This window comes from Gopherus flavomarginatus, chromosome 8 (genome assembly GCF_025201925.1).
Source record: "Gopherus flavomarginatus isolate rGopFla2 chromosome 8, rGopFla2.mat.asm, whole genome shotgun sequence".
NCBI lineage: Eukaryota > Metazoa > Chordata > Testudines > Testudinidae > Gopherus > Gopherus flavomarginatus.
The window spans coordinates 51,064,743-51,088,552 of record NC_066624.1 but is presented as its reverse complement, the minus strand read 5'-3'; the positions used below and the strand labels follow the sequence as shown (position 1 = coordinate 51,088,552).

The window sequence follows — 23,810 nt, the reverse complement described above, 5'->3', positions numbered from 1 at the left end:
CCAAGACTCCACCCTTCCCCCCACTCCATCATTTGTCCTAACAGCCAGTAAAGAGTGGTGGGGCCATGGCCCTCTAACCCCCCTGTTCCAGCACCCCTGACACAGAGCTAAGCAGGCAGCAGTGTGTGCGTGTCACAGAGGCTGCTGTGCTGAGCTGAGCCAGTGAGGGAAACAGGGGCTGAGGTTGGGATGGTGCCCCTCCCCCTGCCTCAGGACTGGTTGCTTGTAGCAGCTGTCTGAACTTAGAGACAGTGTGCCACACACTCACTCACTCTTCCCCCCCCCACACACAGACACATTGCAGTTGACAATCTAGTAGGATTCCCATGGAACAATGGGAAAGAGAAACCTGCATCATGTGATGCTGTACCAGCCTGTGAGACATTTCAAACCCTTCCCAAAGCACCTCCAGCCAGTTGCACAGCTACCCACAATGCACTGCTCTCTTTGGCCATCCAAGAGTCTAGCCTGGATGTGCTCCGCTAACACAAGGAGCAGAGTGTGGACATGCAACAGCCGTTTAATTCAAACACTTTAAAGCCACATTACCTAGTAGTGTAGCCACAGCTTGAGAGTGGGACAAGACCCAGCTCTGTTGAAACTAAGGGACCACAACTTCCTCTGTAGTTGGCAGGATTTAAACCTGTGCAGGGAGACCTCAATGGATTTCTAATCCATCATCTTAACCACTCGGCCACAACTACTTGTTTGAGATGGGCCTCTCACTACACTCCAGTTCTGTTCTCACTGAGTGATCAATTCCAGTTGTTGCCTCAGACCAGCTTCCACAACACACACACTGCTGTGCCACTGTGTAAGTGTGTCCATGGCTGAACTGCAAGAATTCCTGCTCATTTCCCTTCTGGCTGGAGCATGAGGAGAGTGTGTTTGTGGTCAATGACGTTCCTGTAGATTGTTGTCCATTTCCTGCCTTGATCATTCAGACAGATCCTTTACCATCATATCCCCAGCACATCAGGGATTGCAATAGCAGGGGGCAGGTTTTCTCTGGGGCACTGAGCTTTGTCAGGGGGTTGGTGGCTCCTTTCTTTCCTCATTCTGGAGTAAACTCAGCTTTTTATTCCATCCTTGAAGTTTCAAGGAACAACAACAGATGACTGAGGAAAGAGGTGGACAGGGCTGGCCTCAGGTGAGGGGCAGAGAGGTGCAAGTGGTGGGAAGGGCCGGTCTCATGGGCGGGGCAAAGAGGTGTGGGTGGTGGACAGGACAGGTCGGGGGAGGGGATAGAGAGGTGTGAGTGCTGGGCAGGGCTGGTCTTAGGGGAGGGGGCAGAGAGGTTTGGGCAGGGTGAGTCTCAGGGGAAGGACAGAGAGGTGGGGGTAGCAGGTAGACCTTGAGGGCAGGGGTGGAGAGACACAAGGAGGCTTTCAGGGAGGAGAGGAGTGAGCAAAAGGTGGACCAGCAGGCCTCAGCCAAAGAGAAAGAGGAGGGGTGGGAGAGTGGCCAAATGGGAGTGAGAGCAGAGCACAGGTGGGGCCTCAGAGGGAGGAGAATGAGTCAAGGGGGTGGAGTGGGCAGGGCTGCCCAGAGGATTCAGGGGGCCTGAGGCAAAACAATTTTGGGGGCCCCTTTCATAAAAAAAAGTTGCAATACTATATAATAATATATTCTCATGGGATCCCTGCAGGGCCTGGGGCAAATTGCCCCACTTGCCCCCCCCCGGGTGGCCCTGCTCTCAGCCTCTCCTCATAAGTCCCCTGCCCCCTAATCATTTTTGTTGCCCTCCCCTAGACTCTCTCCAATTTGTTTCTGTAGTGGAAGGTCAAAAATTGGACCCAATGCTCCAGAAGGAGGGGAGGGATAGCTCAGTGGTTTGAGCATTGGCCTGCTCAACCCAGGGTTGTGAGCTCACTCCATGAGGGGGCCACTTACGGATCTGGTGCAAAAATCAGTACTTGGTCCTGCTAGTGGAGGCAGATGGCTGGACTCGATGACCTTTCAAGGTCCCTTCCAGTTCTAGGAAATAGATATATCTCCAATTACTTATTTAAAAAAAAAAAAAGATGTGGCCTCACCACTGCTGAGTAGAGGGGAATAATCACTTCCCTCAGTCTGCTGGTGATGCTCCTACTCATCCTGCCCAGCATGACCAGTTACCAATATTGAATGCAGACCCAGCAATATTTGATCAGTTGGTTACTGTCCATTCAGGAGGTTATTTTCTAGCTATTCATAAAGAATGAAGATGCTCTTAGCAGAGGAGAGAGAGCTGTCCCGTTCGTGTAGTTAATTCATCTCCCCGAGAGGTGGTAGCTATGTCACTGGGGGAAGCTATGTGGGTGGGTGTGCAAGCTGTGGTGTCTACATGTATCTATAAGTTTAATCAAACCCCATTTTTAAAAGCACTGTGGTCTGGGAAGAGAACAGGAGATCTCCGAGCTAGGGCCTGTCCTTCAAAATCTTTAAGATCACTGATTTACATCCACCACAGTCTTGGGAGTGTAGCTCAGTGGTAGAGTGTTTGATTGCAAAGCAAAGGGTCCTTGATTCAAATCCTATTGCCACCTTATAAACCTCTTCCTTCAACAAAAATAATGGCATTTCCTTTATGTTCAGGAGTTCCACTGAATAGGGATCCCTGAAATGAATGCAAACACTCAATATTTTCCTATGCAAATGCATAAAAACCTAGCAAACATGTGCCTCCACTGAAATCAGTTCCAGTCCTCTAAAGGATTAAAGAATCTCTACTGAGGTTGCAGGAAAAAACATCCTGATGTGTAGAAAGAATAGTAAATATGGCAGGCGACCAGCTTGGCTTAACAGTGAAATCCTTGCTGATCTTAAACACAAAAAAGCAGCTTACAAGAAGTGGAAGATTGGAGAAATGACCAGGGAGGAGTATAAAAATATTGCTCAGGCATCCAGGAGTGAAATCAGGAAGGTCAAATCACACATGGAGTTGCAGCTAGCAAAAGATGTTAAGAGTAAGAAGAAGGGTTTCTTCAGGTATGTTAGTAACATGAAGAAAGTCAAGGAAAGTGTGGGCCCCTTACTGAATGAGGGAGGTAACTTAGTGGACAGAGGATGTGGAAAAAGCTAATGTACTCAATGCTTTTTTTGCCCCTGTCTTCACAAACAAGGTCAGCTGCCAGACTGCTGCACTGGGCAGCACAGCATGGGGAGGAGGTGATCAGCCCTCTGTGGAGAAAGAAGTGGTTTGGGACTATTTAGAAAAACTGGAGACCAGCACATGTCCATGGGGCTGGATGTGCTGCATCTGAGGGTGCTAAAGGAGTTGGTGGATGTGATTACAGAGCCATTACCCATTATCTATGAAAACTCATGGCAATCGGGGGAGGTCACGGATGACTGGAAAAAGGCTACTGTAGTGCCCATCTTTAAAAAAGGGAAGAAGGAGGATCCGGGGAACTACAGGCCAGTCAGCCTCACCTCAGTCCCTGGAAAAATCATGGAGCAGCTGGTGCTCAATGAATCAATTCTGAAGCACTTAGGGGAGAGGAAAGTGACCAGGAACAGTCAGCATGCATTCATCAAGGGCAAGTCATGCTTGACTAACCTAATTGCCTTCTATGAGGAGATAACTGGCTCTGTGGATGAGAGGAAAGTAGTGGATGTGTTATTCCTTGACTTTAGCAAAGCTTTTGATACGGTCTCCCACAGTATTCTTGCCAGCAAGTTAAAGAAGTATGGTCTGGATGAATGGACTGTAAGATGGATAGAAAGCTGGCTAAATCGTAGGCTCAATGGGCAGTGATCAAATGCTCCATGTCTAGGTGGCAGCCGGTTTCAAGCGGAGCGCCCCAAGGGTCAGTCCTGAGGCCGGTTTTGTTCAATATCTTCATTAATGATCTGGAGGATGGTGTGGATTGCACCCTCAGCAAGTTTGCAGAAGACACTAAACTGAGAGGAGTGGTAGATATCCTGGAGTGTAGGGATAGGATACAGAGGGACATAGACAAATTAGAGGACTGAGGCAAAAGAAATCTGATGAGGTTCAGCAAGGATGAGTGGAGAATCCTGCACTTAGGATGGAAGAATCCCATTCACTGTTACACACTAGGGACCGAATGGCCAGGCAGCAGTTCTGCAGAAAAGGGTGAGCTGGGGCAGGGGGACCGCCCGCACCGCAGCAGATAACCCGCGGGGGGCACTGGGGAACCGCTCCCCACACCTACCTCCCTCTGCCTCCCTGGGCCTGAGCACGAAGTCGCCGTTTGCTTCTCAGCCCTCCCAGCCTTCCCGTGTGAACCGTCATGGGCAAGGGTTCCAGGGGCCAGCAGGGGACAGGGAGAGGGGTGGTATAATGGGGCAAGGGTCCCGGGGGGCATCAGGAATGAGAGGAGAGGTTGGATGGGGCAGCAGGGGACAGGGAAGGTTGGTAGATGGGGTAGGGGTCCCCGGGGGGGGGTCAAGGAAAGTGGGTAGTTGAATGGGGCAGGAGTCCTAAGGGGCAGGGGTGGGCCACAACCCCCACTTGGGGGGAGGAGGGAACTGGTTGTTAAGATTTTGGCAGCTCATCACTGGCCGGAGGTGGTAGGCTGAGGAGGTGAGCTGGTGGGCAATGGCGGGGGGTGAGTATGTGAGCCAGGGAGGGGGGGAACAGAGGTGAGTAGCGGGCAGGTGAGCTGGGGGAGTGGGGGTCTGAGGAGGGAAGTGGGCAGACATTGCGAGGAGGGTCAGGTGAGCTGGCGGTGGGGGAGAGCTGAGGAGGCAAGCGGGTGGGCAGGCAGGTGAGCCGTGGGGGCTGAGGCAAGTGGATGGGCAGTGACAGACAGGGCAGGTGAGCAGGGGACGGGGGTGGAGGAGGTGAGCGAGGGGCTGAGGAGCTGAATGGTGAGTCAGTGGCTGACCTGTTCTACTGATCTGCTCTGGCTCCCAGCCCCTCGCCAAGGGGTGCAGCTGTCTGGAGGTGCTGCCTTCCACGCCTTCCTCAGTCACACCTCATTCAGTCAACAGGGCAACTGATTACCAAGTGGGGGGAAGATCTTATTCTACTTCTAGCAAAGAGACAGTTTTCTTTTACCTTAATTACACTACCTTAGGGGCCCCCTATAACATATTAGCAAGGTTCATTACCCCTGTTTTGGCAGGGCAGTGCTGGGGAAGGAGGGTTTGTTTCCACTAGGCGGGTGGCACTTGGGGGCGGATTGTTTCGGGGGGCCTGGGCGGCACTGGTGATGTTGTTTTTGCAGGGTGGGTGGTGTTGGGGGGGTTGTGTTTCGTAGGGGCTGGGCGGTGCTGGGGGGCACTCTGTGAGGTTTCAGCCCTCAGCTGTTTTCTTTGGAGTAATATTGCCCTTTCCACATTACGGGTTATGCAGGCCTGGACTAAACCACAGCCTTGGGAGTCAGCATTCACGTATCCTGCAGTCTGAACTTGGAATCCGATACATTCCCTCATTGGCTACCATTGTTTACCCAGCATGGAAGTGCTCCTTGTATAATGAGTCAGCCAGATTGGGACCCATAGGCATGTAGGGCAGGTCTCCAGTGTGGATTTGAACTGTTTGATGAATATATTACCCTGGACTAATTGCCAGGATGTTTGGAAGGAGAGTTAAGCCTATTGTTTTCTCAGGCCGAAAGGCTGCTGGAAATGTATAAGAACCCTGGGACACGATCCTTCTTCATCTCAGATCTGCTTTGGGTTTCAAGAGGGGGAAACCTTAAGCCACAAGGATTGAGATCCCCAGTCGTTGACTGGAGCCACCCTGAATATGGAAATTGGACTATAACCTATGGACTATTTCTAAAAGGACTTTTGGCAACTACAAGCTCATCTCTACTGTGTATCTGAACCTCAAGAATTGAATTCAAGTCTATATGTCTATTAATCTTTTAACCAACACTCTCTCTCTTTTCTTTTCTAATAAATTTTAGCTTAGTTAATAAGAATTGGCTATAGCATGTATTTTAGGTAAGATCTAAGCTATAATTTAACCTGGGTATGTGGCTGATCCTTTGGGATTGGAAGGACCTTTTCTTTTATATGTTGAAGTAAGATTTTCAGGAATCATCATCATATCTGGCAGGTGTGTCTGGATGGAGGCCTGAGGCTGGGTACCTTAAGGGAACTGCATGGTTTAAACTTCTAAGTAACCAGTGAGGTACTATAGAAGCTGTTTTGTGCTGGCTTGGTAAATTTAAGTATTGAAATAACCACCAGCATTTGGGATTTGTCTGCCCTGTTTTGTTTGCAGTTCACCCTGATTGAGTGACCTGAGCTGGCTCCCACAGGCAGCACCGTCATACCTACATCCAGGCTGTACGGGTCCGGGGGATTTTAGGGGCCTTGAGGTGCACAGATACCTACATATCAGGCCATAAGGGTCCCTGGGGGGCTTAGAGAGTTTGAGGGGGACACAGATACCAATCTCCAGGCTCTAGGGGTCCCAGGAGTGCTTAGAGGGTTCATGAGGAGCACATATTCCTACATCCAGGCTGTAGTGGTACCAGGGGGCTTTCGGGGTTAGTGGGGGGCAAAGATACCTACGTCCAGGCTGGAGGCATCCTGGGAGTCTTAGGAGATTTGTGGGGGCCCAAGATACCTATGTCCTGGCTGTAGGGGTACCAGGAGGTATAAGGGGTTTGGGTGGGCACAGATACCTATGTCCAGGCTGTATCGGTCCCAGGGGGGGTTAGAGGTTTCATGAGGGGCACAGATATCTACGTCCAGATTGTAGATATCCCGGGGGGGGGCTAGGGGGGTTGTCCAGGCTGAAGGGGTTCCTGGGGGGTTAGGGGGGTTCTGAAGGGCACATATATCTACGTGCACACTGGAGTGTCCCAGGGGGCTTATGGAGTCTGTATGGGGTACACATACAAATGTCCTGGCTGTATAGGTCCCTGGGGGACTTAGGGGGTTTGTGGGGGGCACAGATACCTAAGTTCAGGCTGGAGGGGTCTCCAACGGTCTTAGGTGTTTGGTGGGGGGCACAGATATCTACTTCCAGGCTACAGGGGTCCCGGAGGGGCTTAGGGTCTGTCATGGAGTGTGGGGGAGTACGGTCCAGCACCCCTCTTCCTGGGACTCACAGTGACTCTCAGCCAGCCAATAAAACAGAAGGTTTATTGGACAACAGGAGTGAAGGATACTGCTGAGTTTGGAGGCACAAGCAGGACTCCGCAATCGAGTCCTTCTGGGGGTTCAAGAAACTTAGTTCCCAGTTTGGGATCCCCTGAATTCCAACCACCCAGCCCAAAACCGAAACTAAACTAACCCAACTCCCTCCAGCCGGCCCCTTCCTGTGTCCTGCTTCCCGGGCAAAGGTGCTGACCCCCTCCCCGCTGCCTAACTCAGGTTACAGGCTGAGCATGTGTCCAGTCCTAAAGTCACCCACTGCTCTCCCATCCCCCACACAGACAGTCCCTACTCCATCACAGTAATACCCAGAGCATTTCCTGCATGGAGCAACAGTGACACCGTGTGGCCACACAGGGTAATGCACAGAAAATTTGCTGAATGGTGCAACAGTGACACCTTGTGGCCACGCAGGGTAAGGCACTCTTGATTTCCTGAATGGAGATACAGTGACACTGTGTGGCATGCAGGGTAATGCACAGAGCATCACGCCTATGTAGAGGCTGTAGAGATCCCTGGGGGGCTTAGGGGTCATGGGGGGGCACAGATAGCTACGTCCAGGCTGGAGGGTTCCAGTGGGCATTAAGGGCTTCATGGGGGACACAAATATCTTCGTTCGGGCTGGAGAGGTCCCTGGACGGCTTAGGGGGTTGTGGTGAGCACAGATACATACGTCCAGGCTGTAATGGTCACTGGGGGTTTAGGGAGTTGGTAAGGGGCACAGACACCTACGTATGGTCTGGAGGGGTCCCTTGGGGACTTAAGGTGTTGTGGTTGCGCAGGTACCTACGTCCCAGTTGGAGGGGGCCCTGAGGAGCTTAGAGGGTTTGTGTGGCATACAAATAGCTACAACCAGGCTGGTGCGGGCCCTATGGGTCTTAGGGGGTTTGTGGGGGGCAGAGATACCTATGTCCAGGCTGGAGAAGTCCTGGGGAGGGCTTAAGGGGCTCCTGGAGGCCACAAATATCTACATCCAGGCTGGAGGAGTTCTGGCGGTATTATAGAGTTGTGGGTGGGTGGGCACAGATACCTATATCGAAGCTGCAGGGGTCCTGGGGTTGCTTTGGGGCATTTTGGGGTACAGATACCTACTTCCATGCTGTAGGGGTCGCTGGGAGGATCAGTGGGTTCGTGAGGGTGCACAGATACCTACGTCCAGGTTATAGGGATCCTGGGGGGGGGGCTAAGGGGTTTGTAAGGGGCACAGATACATTCATCCAGGCAAGAGGGGTCCTAGGGACTTTAGGGGGTTCATTTTGGGCACAGATACCTGCGTCTAGGCTGTAGGGGTTTCAGGGATCTTAGGAGGGTTTTGGGGGCACAGATACCTATGTCCATGCTGGAGGTGTCCTGTCGTGGCTTAGGGGATTCGTGGGGTCAGAGATACCTATGTCTAGGCTGCAGGGGTCCCGGGGGCAATTAGGTGTGTTGGGGGAGGGGAACAGATACCTATGTCCTGATGGTAGGGGGCCCTGGATAGCTTAGGCGGTTTGTGGAGGTCACAGATACAAACATCCATGCTGTAGTGGTCCCGAGGGTCTTTGTGGGGTTCTGGGGGTCACAGATACCTACCTACAGTCTGGAAGGGTCCTGTGGGTCTTTGGGGGTGTGTGGGGCATACAGATGCCTACATCTGGGCTTGTGGGTTCCCTGGGGGGCTTAGAGGTTTATGGGGAGCACAGATACCTTTATCCAGCTCTATATGGGTCCCAGTGGGATTAGAGGGCTGTGGGGGGCACAGATACCTATGTAAGCAGAATCAAGATGAACTCTACCCTGACATCTGGTGGTGAATTATGGCGAGTGTGGAAAAGAATTTCAGGGGCTGATCGTGTTTGCATAGACACACCCACTGCACCTGACACATCCACGGCAGCCTGGGATGGTTGCTTTGGCAGCTGTGGTATCCCCAGTTTATTTGTTGTTGGGGTGTGAGATGTGGAGTGTTGTCACCCTGATTGTGTGGATGAGGAACTGTGAAACTGCTTTGAGACAGGGATTCTCACCATCAATTGGCTGGCACTTGCTAGACAAGGGAGTGGGCTCCTTGGGTAAGCCAAAAATACTAATTGTACCTTTTTTTCTTTTAACAGTTGGATAATAGTGGTGATTTTTGATTCTCTTCATAATTGAAGATTCAGGTTTTTGAGCTGAAAACACTAAAAAGCTGTGTTAACTAGTAGGGGTGTTTGAAACTATATTGTAGCGGGGCTAAAAAGAAAAAGCAGTTTGTGGGATGGTTGGAGTGGTCCATGGAGTGAGGTGAGTAGAGCAGGTTTTTGAGACAACTGGAGCAAATCAGCTGGTGGACTGAGCTGTACAGTTAGTGGGAAAGGTAGAAAAAGAATCCTATGGAGAAGCAGGGCAGTTGGCAGTGGACCATGTAAAGTGCTCCTTTCTACCCAGGCTGGCAGGGGAAAAACCCTGTAGATAGACTCTTGAACTCTGGGGCTGTGGGACTGTTGGTGATTTTGGGGTTGCTGGAGTCTTGAAACATTTGAGGTATTGGACTTTGTAGTCTTGCGGTGGTTTGGGGATTGCTAGACTCTAGAGCCCAGGGAAAAGGACACGGCCTAGTTGAGGTGTTTTCCCAATTTAATGCTATGTTGTTTATCTCACATTGTTAAAAGTTTTCTGCTACACCCAGACTCTGTGCTTGCGAGATGGGAAGTATTGCCTCTTTGAGGCATCTAGGGGTGGGTATGTAAAATTTTCCCATGTCACTGGGTGGGAGCTCGAGCTGGTTTGCATTCCGTTATAGGGAAAGGACCCGTATGTATTGAACCCAGTCCTTGCTGCTATCAATTCAGCCTGGCAGAAGGGTTCCATCTATGTCCAGGCTGAAGGGCTCCCTGGGGGGGTCAGGGATTTGGTGGGGGCACAGATACCTACGTCCAGGCTGCAGGGGTCCCGGAAGGGTTTAGGGGGTGTCACAGAGTGTGGTGGAATCCGGCCCTGCACCCCTGTTCTTGGGACACAGAGTGACTCAGCCAGCCAGTAAAACAGAAGGTTTTTTTGGCCAACAGGAACGAAGGATTCAGCAGAGCTTTTGGGCACAACCAGGACCCCTCAGTTGAGTCCTTCTGGGGGTTCAGAAAGCTTAGTTCCCAGTTTGGGGTTCCCTGAATTCCAACTACCAAGCCCCCAAACCGAAACTAAACTAACTCAACTCGCTCCAGCCGGCCCCTTCCTTTGTCCAGCTTCCCAGGCAAAGGTGCTGACCTCCTCCCCCCTGCCTAGCTCGATTTACAGGCTTAGGTCCCGTCCCTCACCTAAAGTCACCCGCTGCTGTCCCATACCCCACACAGACAGTCCCTACTCCATCACAATAATGCCCAGAGCATTTTCCTCACTGAGCAACAGTGACACTCTGTGGCTATGCAGGGTAATGCACAGAGCATTTCCTGCATGCAGCAACAGTGTCATCGTGTGGCCACGCAGGGTAATGCACAGAGCATCACACCTACGTAGAGGTTGTAGAGATCCCTGGGGGACTTAGGGGCCATGGGAGGTACAGATAGCTACATCCAGGCTGGAGGCATTCCAAGGGGGCTTAAGGGGTTTCGTAGGGTCACAGATACCTACGTCCAGGATGGTCGGGACCCTGGGGGAGTTAGTTGGGTTGTGGGGGGCATAGGTACTTGCGTCCAGGCTGTAGAGGTCCTGGTGGGGATTAGGGGCTTCGTGAAGGACACCAATACCTATGTCTGGGCTGGAGGGGTCCCTGGACGGTTTAGGGGGTTGTGGTGAGCACAGTAGTCCCTGGGGGTTTAGAGACTTGGTGAGGGGCACAGATACATCTGTATGTCCTGGAGGGGTCCCTGGGGGGGCTTAGTGGTGTGGTAGGGGACACACATACCTATGTCCAGGCTATAGGGATTGGGGGGGCTTAGGGAGTTGGAGGGCACAGATATCTACATCCAGGTTGGAGGGCTCCCGGGGGGCTTAGCGGGTTTTTGGGGGGCACAGATATGTATGTCCAGGCTGGAGAGGTTCTGGGGAGGATTAGGGGGTTTTGCGGACAGCAGAGATACCTATCTCCAGACTCTAGGAGTCCCTTGGGGGCTAAAGGTTTTTTTGGGAGGCACAGATATCGATGTCCAGGTTGGAGTGGTTCCTGGGAGGTTTAGGGGGTTCCTGGGGGGCACAGATACCTAGATCCATGTTGTAGGGGTCCCCGGGGGGATTTGGGGTTTTCTGGGGGGCACAGATATATACATCTAGGCTGAAGCTCAGCAGTTTTTCTTTGAAGTCTGGTCCTGAACTTTTTTTGCTGCAGGATGGTCACCTTAAGGTCTGCTATAGTGTGGCCAGGGAGGTTGAAGTGTTCTCCTACAGGTTTTTGTATATTGCCATTCCTACTATCTGATTTGTGTCCGTTTATCCTTTTCCGTAGCGACTGTCCAGTTTGGCCGATGTACATAGCAGAGGGGCATTGCTGGCATATGATAGTATATATTACATTTGTGGACATGCAGGTGAATGAACCGGTGATGGTGTGCCTGATCTGGTTAGGTCCTGTGATGGTGTCGCTGGAGTAGATATGTGGGCAGAGTTGGCACCGAGGTTTGTTGCATGGATTGGTTCCTGAGCTAGAGTTACTATGGTGCGGTGTGCAGTTACTGGTGAGAATGTTTCAGGTTGGTAGGTTGTCTGTGAGCGAGGACTGGCCTGCCACCCAAGGCCTGTGAAAGTATGGGATCATTGTCCAGGATGGGTTGTAGATCCCTGATGATGCGTTGGAGAGGTTTTAGCTGAGGACTGTATGTGATGGCCAGTGGAGTCCTGCTGGTTTCTTTCTTGGGTTTGTCTTGCAGTAGGAGGCTGCTGGGTACAGCAGAGAAACTGCTGAGCTTCAGTTCATCGGCAAATTTGACACCATCAGCTCAGGATTAAACAAAGACTTCGAATGGCTTGCCAATTACTGAACCAGTTTCTCCTCCCTTGGTTTTCACACCTCAACTGCCAGAACAGGGCCTCATCCTCCCTGATTGAACTGCCTCATTGTCTCTAGCTTGCCTGCATATACATACCTGCCCCTGGAACTTTCCACTACATGCATCTGACAAAGTGGGTATTCACCCATGAAAGCTCATGCTCCAAAAAGTCTGTTACTCTATAAGGTGCCACAGGATTCTTTGTTGCTTTTACAGATCCAGACTAACACAGATACCCCTCTGATACTAGACTAGAGAAGGAGGGTAGACTGCCTCCATTCCCGGCTAAACCCCAGGGATTATTTTGTCCCATAACCGTGGGTTCACCCTAGCTAAAGATCCAGCCGATGAGGAGGCTTTCTGTCTCTAGGTGGATTACAGCGAACTTCTGGTGTTGTTGAACCAAAAATTACCATGGGCTTAGGGTCTGCAGCATGAACAGGTGAGGAAGTGGTATCAGCTCATGCTGGGCAAAGGGGTATCTCAGCCGCCGGAAGTAAGGGAGTAGAACAGTCAGGAACAGGTGATTCGTAAGTCAGTGTCTGACTAGAAGAGGTGAAGTCAGACCACTCAACTGCAGATATGTCTGAGGACTGGCATGATCTGGCAACAGCTGATCTACATGTCGCCACCAGGTAGGATTCTCTGCAGTCCGGACTGTGTAGGAAACAGGTCCTGTTTGAGTGATGATCGTGGCAGGGAACCATTTAGCTCCAGAAGTATAATTCCGAGCCAAAACTGGCTGTCCCAGGCTAAAGGTTCAGTCTTTTGCTCTGGGTGCACGTCTGATGACTTGATGTTGCTGCTGATGTTGCACAGTTTGTTGGGGTTCAGAAGGTTTCAGCAGATCAAAGCAAGTGCGCAGCTGTCGTCCCATCATTACAAAGGCCGGGGGTGCCTGGGTGGTAGCATGAGGTGTGTTTCTGTAGGAAAGTAAGAAGGTATCCAGACGCTTTTGAATGGAGTGTTGTCCCCTTGCTGATTTCAAAGCGTGTTCCATTGTCTGCACAAATCTTTCAGCTAATCCATTGGTGGATGGATGATATGGTGCTGACGTGACGTGGTGTATCCCATTTGCCTTCATAAAATTTTGAAACCCCTGAGAGACGAACTGCAGTCCGTTGTTGCTCACAAGTTGTTCTGGGAGACCGAAACGACTAAAGAGTCCCTGTAGTTTTTGGACAGTACTCTCTGCAGTAGTGGACTGCATTATAGAGGCTTCTGGACATTTAGAATGGGCATCTAATGCCACCAAGAACATGTTTCCTTCAAGAGGACCAGCAAAGTCAATGTGAATACGTTGCCATGGGTTTTCAGGCCAGTCTCATGGGTGTAGGGGTGCCCACTGGGGTGCATTCCTCATACCCTGACATGACATACAAGCTTTTGCTTTCTCTTCAACAGCACTGTCCAATCCAGGCCACCAAAAATAGCTTTGTGCAATTTCCTTCATGTGCACTATTCCACAGTGACTGGAATGTAGCTGTTCTAACATCTGTGAACTCAGTGGTGGTGGAATAATGACATGTCTCCCCCACAACAAACAACCGGATTGGACAGATAACTCCATCCTCCTGGACATGGTAACAAGGTCAGGTGAGACCGGAAAGGTTTGTCGAGATTTTCCATGCATCACCAGGTCCATAACTTGGGACAATACTGGGCCAACGCGAGTTGCCTTCTTTATCTGAGTAGCAGTGATGGGTGTATTCTCTACCTGATCAAAGTAGAATATTTCCTTTTGGGCACTATCTTGATGTTTGATCGGCAAAGGCAACCTTGAGAGGCCATCTGCATTGCCGTGCAGAGTGGATTTCCGATATCTAATTTTATAAGTGTGTGCTGAAAGTGACAATGCCCAACGTTGCATGCAACTAGCAACTAATGGGGGAATGCCTGTGTAGGGTCCAAAAAATGATGTCAGAGGTCGATGGTCTGTGAGAATAGTAAACTTTCGCCCAAACAGGTACTGATGAAACTCCCGAATTCCAGAAACAATTCCTAATGCCTCACGTTCGATTTGGGGGTAGTTAGTTTTTGCTTTGCTTAGAGTGCATGAAGCAAAAGCAATAGGTCTCTCTTCTCCAGAAGGCATAATGAATGACACGACTGCTCCCACTCCATAAGGGAAGGCATCGCAGGCAATTGTCGGGGTAAGGATGGATCAAAGTGCGTTAGAACTTCAGAATTTAGCAGTGCATCCTTAAGTTTGCTAAATACAACATCACAGGCTTCAGTCCACTTCCAGGCCTTGTTCTGCCCCAGGAGCTCATGAAATGGTTTTAACAGTGTGGCTAACTGTGAGATGAACTTTCCATAATAGTTCAATAGTCTTAGAAATGAGTGCAGCTGGCTTACATTTAAAGGTGGGGGAGCCTCTACCATAGCTTTAACTTTTGCAGGGGCCTTATGAAGACCTGCAGAATCAATGATGTGTCCCAAATATTCAACAGAGAGCTTGAAGAATTCACACTTGTCTTTGCGAACTCGTAGGCCATACTATTCCAGTCTTTGTAGGGTAGCCTCTAAATTCTTTAAGTGATCCTCTTCATTCCTTCCAGTGACCAGGATATCATCCAGATAGCACTGAACTCCTGACAAGCCACACAAGATGTGGTCCATAGCCCTCTGGAACAGGGCGGGAGCAGACATTATTTGGAAGGGTAGGCGACAGTATCGATAAAGCCCCTTATGAGTCACAATAGTCAACAGATCTTAGGACTTGTAATCGACGTGCGTCTGTATATATGCTTGACTCAGATCAATCTTACTGAACTTTTGTCCCCCAGACAGGCCTGCGAAGAGGTCATCTATGCAGGGAAGACGGTATTGCTCTGCACACAACACTGGGTTGACAGTGATTTTAAAATAACCTCAAATCCAGAGAGAGCCATCTTTCTTCACTATTGGAATGATAGGAGTGGCCCATGAACTATGGGTAACTGGTGTTAGGACTCCATTGGTGACCAGGCGCTCCAGGTCTGTTTCTACTTTTCGCCTGATGGCATATGGCACAGTACTGGCTTTCAGATATTTTGGTGGACTATCAGGTTTAATGTTCAATGTCACAGTGATTCTCTTCATACTTCCCAAATCATCTCCAAAAACAGCAGCATGTTTCCTTAGTATAGGGGTTAGACTGGTTTCTTCTTTAGTCATCCGGTGCACTTCTGCCCAGATCAGCTGAATCTGCCCAAACCAAGACCTACCCATTAAGGCTGGGTAGTTACCTCTCACCACAAACAGTGGCAATTTAGCAGCCTGTCCATTCAGCTCCACCTTAACATAAATAGTGCCCAACATGGGCACAGCTTCTCCTGTATACGTCTTCAGAACAGTTTTTGTTGCCTTAAGGGCAAGAGGCTGTAGCTTTTCTTTATACACAGTTTCGGAGACCAGCGAGACAGCTGCACCAGTGTCCAGTTCCATGCATATAGGTTTGCCATCCAATAACGGGGTTATCCCGAATTCATGTGAGCCCACTGCCAAAGACAAAACATGCAGTGGCACTTCCGATTGCGATGAGGTGCCACCTTGATCATCCTGGGTCTGCTCTAGGGTATGCAGGGTTCCTCTTTTTGTCGGCCAGACCACAGGCCTCTTGTTCTTTTGTTTACAGGCACACTCAATGTGTCCCTTTTTGCCACAGTGTCGACACACCAGGTCCTTACACCAGCATTCTGATGCCTGGTGACCTGGCTTACCACAGCGGTAACATTCCTGACTCTGCACAGTTTTGTGGGTAGGTTCTTGTGACACTTTTTGCAGCCTAGGGGATGCACCGATGCATTGCGCCTCCCTTGTAGCCAGTTCCATGGATACAGCAATATCAACAGCCTTCTGTAATGTAAACTGAGCCTCTTCCGTATAGCTTCTCTGTAGAGGCCACACACTAACCTGTCACACAGCGCATCATTTAACATCTCTTTAAATTCACAGTGTTCTGCTAGCTTTTTTAAAATTGCTACAAATTGTACAACTGTTTCATCTTCTTTTTGGTCTCTTTTGTGAAACCGATATCTTTCAGCAACTACCAGTGGTTTTGGGGAAAAATGGGACCCCAGGATTTCCACCATGTCACTGCAAGATTTAGTCTCAGGCTTAACAGGGTATAGTAAGCTGCGTAACAGGGAGTAGGTTTTAGCTCCTACAACACTTAAGAATATGGGCACCTTCTTCTCTTCTGGAATGTCATTTGCAATAACAAAAAGCTCAAAACACTCAGTATACGCAGGCCACTGCTCTATATTCTCATCAAAAGGTTCCAGTGGCCTGGTCAGAGTAGCCATGATTTTTAGTTTCACTTTCTGTACCTTGACTTCTACTTCCTTGTGTTGCTGGAGCAGCACCAGAATCCCATCCTCATCGCCACTTGTTATATCCTTGTGGGCAGCCGATTTAAGAAGAAATCACTTGAGGCCAGACAGCTGACAGCTAACAAAACTACCATTTATTTACAGACACAGAGCTTACCCAATTGGCCGAAGCTTGCTGGGCTAACCCCTAATAATCTAACTCAGTTGCATGGGAACAAAAACCATGACAACCAAATACACAACAGTGGGCACCCTGCTGTGTGGATGGGATGACGGTAACCCAGACTCGGGGCTGGAACAGGCCCCTGATTGAGGAAGTGGCTGCATGGTTTACAGCGCTCTGATGTCTCAGACAATGTGTCTCTCCCAAAGCCTCAGATCTGCATCCCCAGAAGGCTCCTGTGCTGCCTCCGCTCCTTTCACCTTCTACAGCAAGGAGCAGCAGCAAGGGGCAGGGATGAGCCATAAGCACTAGGTGGGGGGCAGAGGCTTTAGGAGCCCAGAGTGTTTGCCTGTCTGGGCATTTTGGCTGAGACCTCAGGGACACATTGTCAGGCAGAATCCCAGGCATCTGTATGAAAGGAGCATAAGGATGTAAGAGCAGTCAGACTGAGTCAGACTGGGTCCATCTCGCCCAGTGTCCTGTCTTCCCATAGCAGCCAAAGCCAGGTGCCCCAGAGAGAATGAACAGAACAGGTAATCATCAAGGGATCTATCCCCTGTCACCCGCTCCCAGCAAACAGAGACTAGGGACACCTTCCCTGCCCATCCTGGCTCAGAGCATGTCCTCCATGAATCGATTTAGCTCTTTTTCTGAGCCCTGTTATAGTCTTGACCTTCACAACATCCTCTGGCAAGGAGTTCCGCAGGTTGACTGTGCGTTGTGTGAAAAAATACTTCCTTTTTTGTTTGTTTTAAACGTGCTGCCTATTAATTTCATTTGGTGACCCCAAGTTCTTGTGTTATGAGAAGGAATAAGTAACACTTCCTTATTTACTTTCTCCACACCAGCCATGATTTTATAGACCTCTATCATATCCTCCCTTAGTCATCTTTTCTCCAAGCTGAAAAGTCCCAGGCTTATTATTCTCTCCTCAGATGGCAGACACTCCATACCCCTTTCTGAACCTTTTCCAATACCAATACATCTTTTCTGAGATGGGGTGACCGTATCTGCATGCAGCATGCAAGATTTGGGCGTACCATGGATTTATACACAGGGGCGGCAGGAACATCCTTACAGTGGGGGGGGCACCATTGTCTGAACTGTGGCACTCCCATGACACCCCTTCCTCAAGGACCCACACTCACACCACCCCTCCCCCCGAGGTCTCACCCAAAGAACGCCTTTTCCCCCCCTAAGACTCCACCCTTCCCCCCACTCCATCACTGGTCCTAACAGCTCGTAAACAGTGGTGGAGCCACAGCCCTCTAACCCCCTGTTCCAGCACCCCTGACACAGAGCTAAGCAGGCAGCAGTGTGTGTGTGTTTGTGTGTGTGTGTGTGTGTGTGAGACAGAGGCTGCTGTGCTGACCTGAGCCAGTGAGGGAAGCAGGGGCTGATGTTGGGGCTGTCTCCCTCCCCCTGCCTCAGGACTGGCTGCTTGCAGAAGCTGTCTGGACTTAGAGACAGTGTGCCCACACACTCACTCTCCCCACACACACACACATACTCTGTACCCCACCAGGCACATTGCAGTTGAAAAGCAGCTGGCAATCTAGTAGGATTCCCATGGAACAATGGGATAGACAACCCTGCATCATGTGATGCTGTACCAGCCATGAGGTCTTGCAAACCCTTCCCAAAACACCTGCAGCCAGTTGCACAGCTACCCACAATGCACTGCTCTCTGTGGCCATCCAAGATTCTAGCCTGGTTGTGCTCTGGTGACACAAGGGGCATAGTGTGGATATGCAACAGCTGTTTAATTAAAACACTTTAAAGTTACATTACCCAACAGTGTAGCCACAGTTTGAGAGTGAGACAAGACCCAGCTCCCTTGAAACTAAAGAACCACAAATTCCTCTGTAGTTGACAGGATGTGAACCTGTGCCAGAAAACCCCAATGGATTGCTAGTCCATCGCCTTAGAAACTCGGTCATAACTACTTGCTTGAGATGGGTCTCTCGCTAAACTCTAGTTCTGTTCTCAATCTGTGATCAATTCCAGTTGTTCCCTCAGACCAGCTTCCACAACACACACACTGCTGTGCCGTTGTGGAAGTGTGTCCATGGCTGAACTGCAAGAATTCCTGCTCATTTCCCTTCTGGCTGGAGCATGAGGAGGGTGTTTTTGTGGTCAATGACGTTCCTGTAGATTGTTGTCCATTTCCTGCCTTGATCATTCAGACAGTTCCTTTACCATCATATCCCCAGCACATCAGGGATTGCAATAGCAGAGGGTAGGTTTTCTCCTGGGCACTGAGCTTTGCTAGGGGATTGGTGGCTTCTTTCTTCCTCACCCTGGAGTAAACTCAGCTATTTATTCCATCCTTGATGTTTCAATGAATAACAAGAGATGACCGAGGAAAGAGGTGGACAGGGCGTGTCTTAAGGGAGGGGCAGAGAGGTGTGGGTGGTGGACAGGGCAGGTCAGGGGAGGGGGTAGAGAGGTGTGAGTGCTGTGCAGGGTGGGTCCCAGGGGAGAAGCAGAGAGGCACAAGTGGTGGGCAGGGCTGGTCTTAGGGGAGGGGGCAGAGAGGTTTGGGCAGGGTGAGTTTAAGGGGAAGGGCAGAGAGGTGGGGGCAGCAGACAGGCCTTGGGGTAGGGGGTGGAGAGGCATAAGGAGGCCTTCGGGCAGCAGAGGAGCAAGCGAAAGTTGGACCAGCAGGCCTCAGCCAAAGAGGAAGAGCAGGGGTGGGAAGTGGCCAAAAGGGAGTGAGGGCAGAGCATAGGTGGGGACTCAGAGGGAGGAGAACGAGTCAGGGGTTGGAGTGGGCAGGGCCACCCAGAGGATTCAGAGCCTGGGGCAAAACAATTTTGGGGGCCCCTTCCATAAAAAAGTTGCAATACTCTAGAATACTATATTCTCATGGGGGCCCTGCAGGGCCTGGGGCAAATTGCCCCACGCGCCCCCCCTCTGAGTGGCCTGTCCTCAGCCTCTCCTTGTAAGTCCCCTGCCCCCTAATCATTTTTGTTGCCCTCCCCTAGACTCTCTCTAACTTGTTTCTCTAGTGGGAGGGCGAAAACTGGACGCAATGCTCCAGATGTGGCCTCACCAATGCCGAATAGAGGGGAATAGTCACTTCTGCTGCCAATACTCCTTCTAATCTAGCCCAGTATGATCAGTTACCCATACTGAATGCAGACCCACCAATATTTGATCAATTGGTTACTGTCCATTCAGGAGGTTCTTTCCTACCTATTCATAAATAATGAAGATGCTCTAAGCAGAGGGGAGAGAGCTGTCCCGCCCGTGTAGTTAATCCATCTCCCCGAGAAGTGGTAGCTACATCACTGGGGGAATCTCTGCGGGTGGGTGTGCAAGCTGTGGTGTCTCCATGCATCTATAAGTTTAATGAAACCCCATTTTTAAAAGCACTGTGGACTGGGAAGAGAACAGGAGATCTCTGAGGCAGGGCCTGTCCTTCAAACTCTTTAAGATCACTGACTTACTTTCATAGCAGTCATGGGAGTATAGCTCAGTGGTAGAGTGTTTGACTGCAAATCAAGTAGTCCTTGGTTCAGATCCACATGCCCCCTTACACACCTCTTCCTTCAGCAAAAGTAATTGCATTTTTGTTATGTTCACGAGTTCCACTGAGTAGGGATCCCTGAAATCAATGCAAACACTCAATATCTTCCTGTGCAAATGCATATAAACCTAGCAAACATGTGCCTCCACTGAAATCAGTTCAAATCCTCTAAAGGATTAAAAAATCCTTATTGAGGTTGCAGGAAAAAAACATCCTGATGTGTAGAAAGAATAGTAAATATGGTAGGCGGCCAACTTGGCTTAACAGTGAAATCCTTGCTGATCTTAAACGCAAAAGAGAAGCTTACAAAAAGTGGAAGATTGGACAAATGACCAGAGAGGAGTATAAAAATATTGCTCAGGCATGCAGGAGTGAAGTCAGGAAGGCCAAATCACACTCGGAGTTAAGGCTAGCAAGAGATGTTAAGAGTAAGAAGAAGGGTTTCTTCAGGTATGTTAGTAACATGAAGAAAGTCAAGGACAGTGTGGGCCTCTTACTGAATGAGGGAGGTAACTTAGTGGACAGAGGATGTGGAAAAAGCTAATGTACTCAATGCTTTTTTTGTCTCTGTCTTCACAAACAAGATCAGCTCCCAGACTGCTGCACTGGGCAGCACAGTGTGGGGAGAAGGTGACCAGCCCTCTGTGGAGAAAGAAATGGTTCGCGACTATTTAGAAAAACTGGAGACCAGCACATGTCCATGGGGCTGGATGCGCTGCATCCGAGGGTGCTAAAGGAGTTGGCGGATGTGATTGCAGAGCCATTACCCATTATCTATGAAAGCTCATGGCGATCGGGGGTGGTCCCAGATGACTGGAAAAAGGCTACTGTAGTGCCCATCTTTTAAAAAGGGAAGAAGGAGGATTTGGGGAACTACAGGCCAGTCAGTCTCACCTCAATCCCTGGAAAAATCATGGAGCAGGTCCTCAAGGAATCACTTCTGAAGCACTTAGAGGAGAGGAAAGTGATCAGGAACAGTCAGCATGGATTCACCAAGGGCAAGTCATACCTGACTAACCTAATTGCCTTCTATTAGGAGATAACTGGGTCTGTGGATGAGGGGAAAGCAGTGGATGTGTTATTCCTTGACTTTAGCAAAGCTTTTGTTGTGATCTCCCACAGTATTCTTGCCAGCAAGTTAAAGTATGGGCTGGATGAATGGACTGTAAGGTGGTTAGAAAGCTGGCTAGATCGTCAGACTCAATGGGCAGTGATCAAAGGCTCCATGTCTAGTTGGCAGCCAGTTTCAAGCGGCGTGCCCCAAGGGTTGGTCCTGGGGCCAGTTTTGTTCAATATCTTCATTAATGATCTGGAGAATGGCGTGGACTGCACCCTCATCAAGTTTGCAGATGACACTAAACTGGTAGGAGTGGTTGATACGCTGGAGGGTAGGGTTAGGATACAGAGGGACCTAGACAAATTAGAGGACTGGGGCAAAAGAAACCTGATGAGGTTCAACGAGGACAAGTGCAGAATCCTGCACATAGGACAGAAGAATCCCATTCACTGTTACAGACTAGGGACCGAATGGTTAGGAAGCGGTTCCACAGAAAAGGACCTAGAGATTACAGTAGACGAGAAGCTGGCTATGAGTCAACAGTGTGCCCTTTGTTGCCAAGAAGGCTAACGGCATTTTGGGTTGTATAAGTAGGGACATTGCCAGCAGATCGATGGATGTGATCATTCCCCTCTTTTCGACATTGGTGAAGCCCCGTCTGGAGTACTGTGTCCAGTTTTGGGCCCAAAACTACACGAAGGATTTGGAAACCTTGGAAAGATTCCAACAGAGGGCAACAAAAATGATTAGAAATCTGGAGCACATGACTTGTGAGGAGAGGTTGAGGGAACTGGGCTTGTTTAGTCTGCAGAAGAGAAGACTGAGGGGGGATTTGATAGCTGCTTTCAAGTACCTGAAAGGGGGTTCCAAAGAGGATGGATCTAGACTGTTCTCTATGGTACCTGATGACAGAACAAGGAGTAATGGTCTCAAGTTGCAACGAGGAAGGTTTAGGTGGAATATTAGGAAAAAACTTTTTCACAAGGAGGGTGGTGAAGCACTGGAATGGGTTACCTAGGGAGGTGGTGGAATCTTCTTCCTTAGAGGTTTTTAAGGTCAGGCTTGACAGAGCCCTGGCTGGTAAGATTTAGTTGGGGATTGGTCCTGCCTTGAGCAGTGGATTGGACTAGATACCTCCTGAGGTCCCTTCCAACCCTGATATTCTATGATTAAATATTCTGATGGTCTCTTCTCGACATAAAATCGACTAATTTCTGAAAAACTGAGTGTAGCATTGGGAGCATCGTCTGATGTTTTACTGTCTAGCCAACTTGCTTCCTTGAACGAACGCTCCTTGAGTGTGGTGATTCACAGGGAGTAGCTCAAACCTCCAAAGTGCCTGGCCAGGGGCAGGACATTGGCACAGCAAGGGAGGGGTGTAGCAGTAACATCAGAAAGGCCTTTTACAGGACCTCACATTATTGGTCAAAGACTACTGGTGGGGAGGTGGTGACCTCACAGAGAGATTCTGACATCATTCAGGCAGGAGAGTGGCGAGGGGCCAGGGAAACCTCAGAGACCCCTGTGGCTTTGCTTCAGCAATTCTCCTTCTCCAGGTCTGTCTTTGAGGAATGAGAGAGTATTCGGGGTCACGGACGTGAGCGCCAGGAGGAACCTCTTTCGGGTTTTCTCCTTCTCTTGTAGTGATTTTACTAGAAAACAGCCATCCCTGTTTAGAAGGTAAGAGCCTCCTGGAGGTTTGAAACCTGTTCAGTCTGATCCATCTGGTGAGAGTTGAATTCTAGGCATGGAAAACACAAGCTTAAGGAGGCAGAATTTTATTCCGCAGCTGGGATTTTGTCCCTTAGAATCAGTGGGGACATAAGGGTTTGTCCTTTTTGTTTCACCTTTTCCTCCATCCACCCTCCCTCCCTCTTTTCTCTTCTTCTCTTGCTTCTTTTCTCCTTTTTCCTATTCCCCTCTCAACACCAGGAGGTATGCTTGTGTGTGTGTGTGTGTGTGTGTTGTGGGGCAGTGCTCTGTAGCTCCCACTGTGGGAGGTTCACCGAAAAATGTGGGGCTGAAATAGTGCTTGGGCAGTGATCCCCACCAGTGACCTGGGCCATCCTTCGGGCTCTCTGGGCTCATCCTCAGCCTCCCGTCCTCAGTCTCTACCCTGATTGGCTGAGCAGGGGGTTATTGACAGGGAGGAGACTCAGGTCCTTGTTGTTCTCTTTTAAGACCAAGGAAATAAGTCAGAACCAGTTCTATGTTTGATGAATTTTGCTGCTTCTCTGCATTAATGGTCTCTGAGCAGTTCATGATTCTCTCTAACATTGCAGTTCTCCTGAAATACTTGCTGAATAATTACTGTCACTATTGTTGGTCTGGAGCTCATCTGAGACCACTTTATTCAGGTCATTCAATGTCTGAAATTCAAGATCCGATGGTTATTTTGAAAATTAGGGCTCTTGTGTCCTATTCCCAACTCTGCCACCGACTGCCTGTGTGACCTGAGACAAGTCAATTCTCCTTTCTCAGCCTGAGCTTCTCCCTCTTTCAAGTAGGGATAATAATGATCCGCTCCTACCTACCTCATGGTGCGTGGAGGCAGGGCTGGTTCTAGGTCTTTTGCTGCCCAAAGCAAAAAAAAATTTTGGCTGCCCCCACCCCATCCCTGCCCCCCCCACTCCCCTGCTGCACAAGCCCTGGGCTTTCCCTCCCCACCTGAACCCCCTGACACTCCAGCTCTGGGCCTCCCCCCAACCTCATCCCCCTGCTGTCCCAGTCCTGGGCTCTC

At 49.9% G+C, this 23,810-nt stretch overlaps 1 non-coding gene across 1 annotated transcript; it reads right to left on the bottom strand.

Moving 5' to 3' along the window:
• Window positions 1–622: 622 nt before the first annotated feature.
• Window positions 623–704, bottom strand: TRNAS-AGA (transfer RNA serine (anticodon AGA)). The gene has a single exon. It is a non-coding gene; the product is annotated as a tRNA-Ser (tRNA).
• Between the last annotated feature and the right edge of the window lie 23,106 nt (window positions 705–23,810).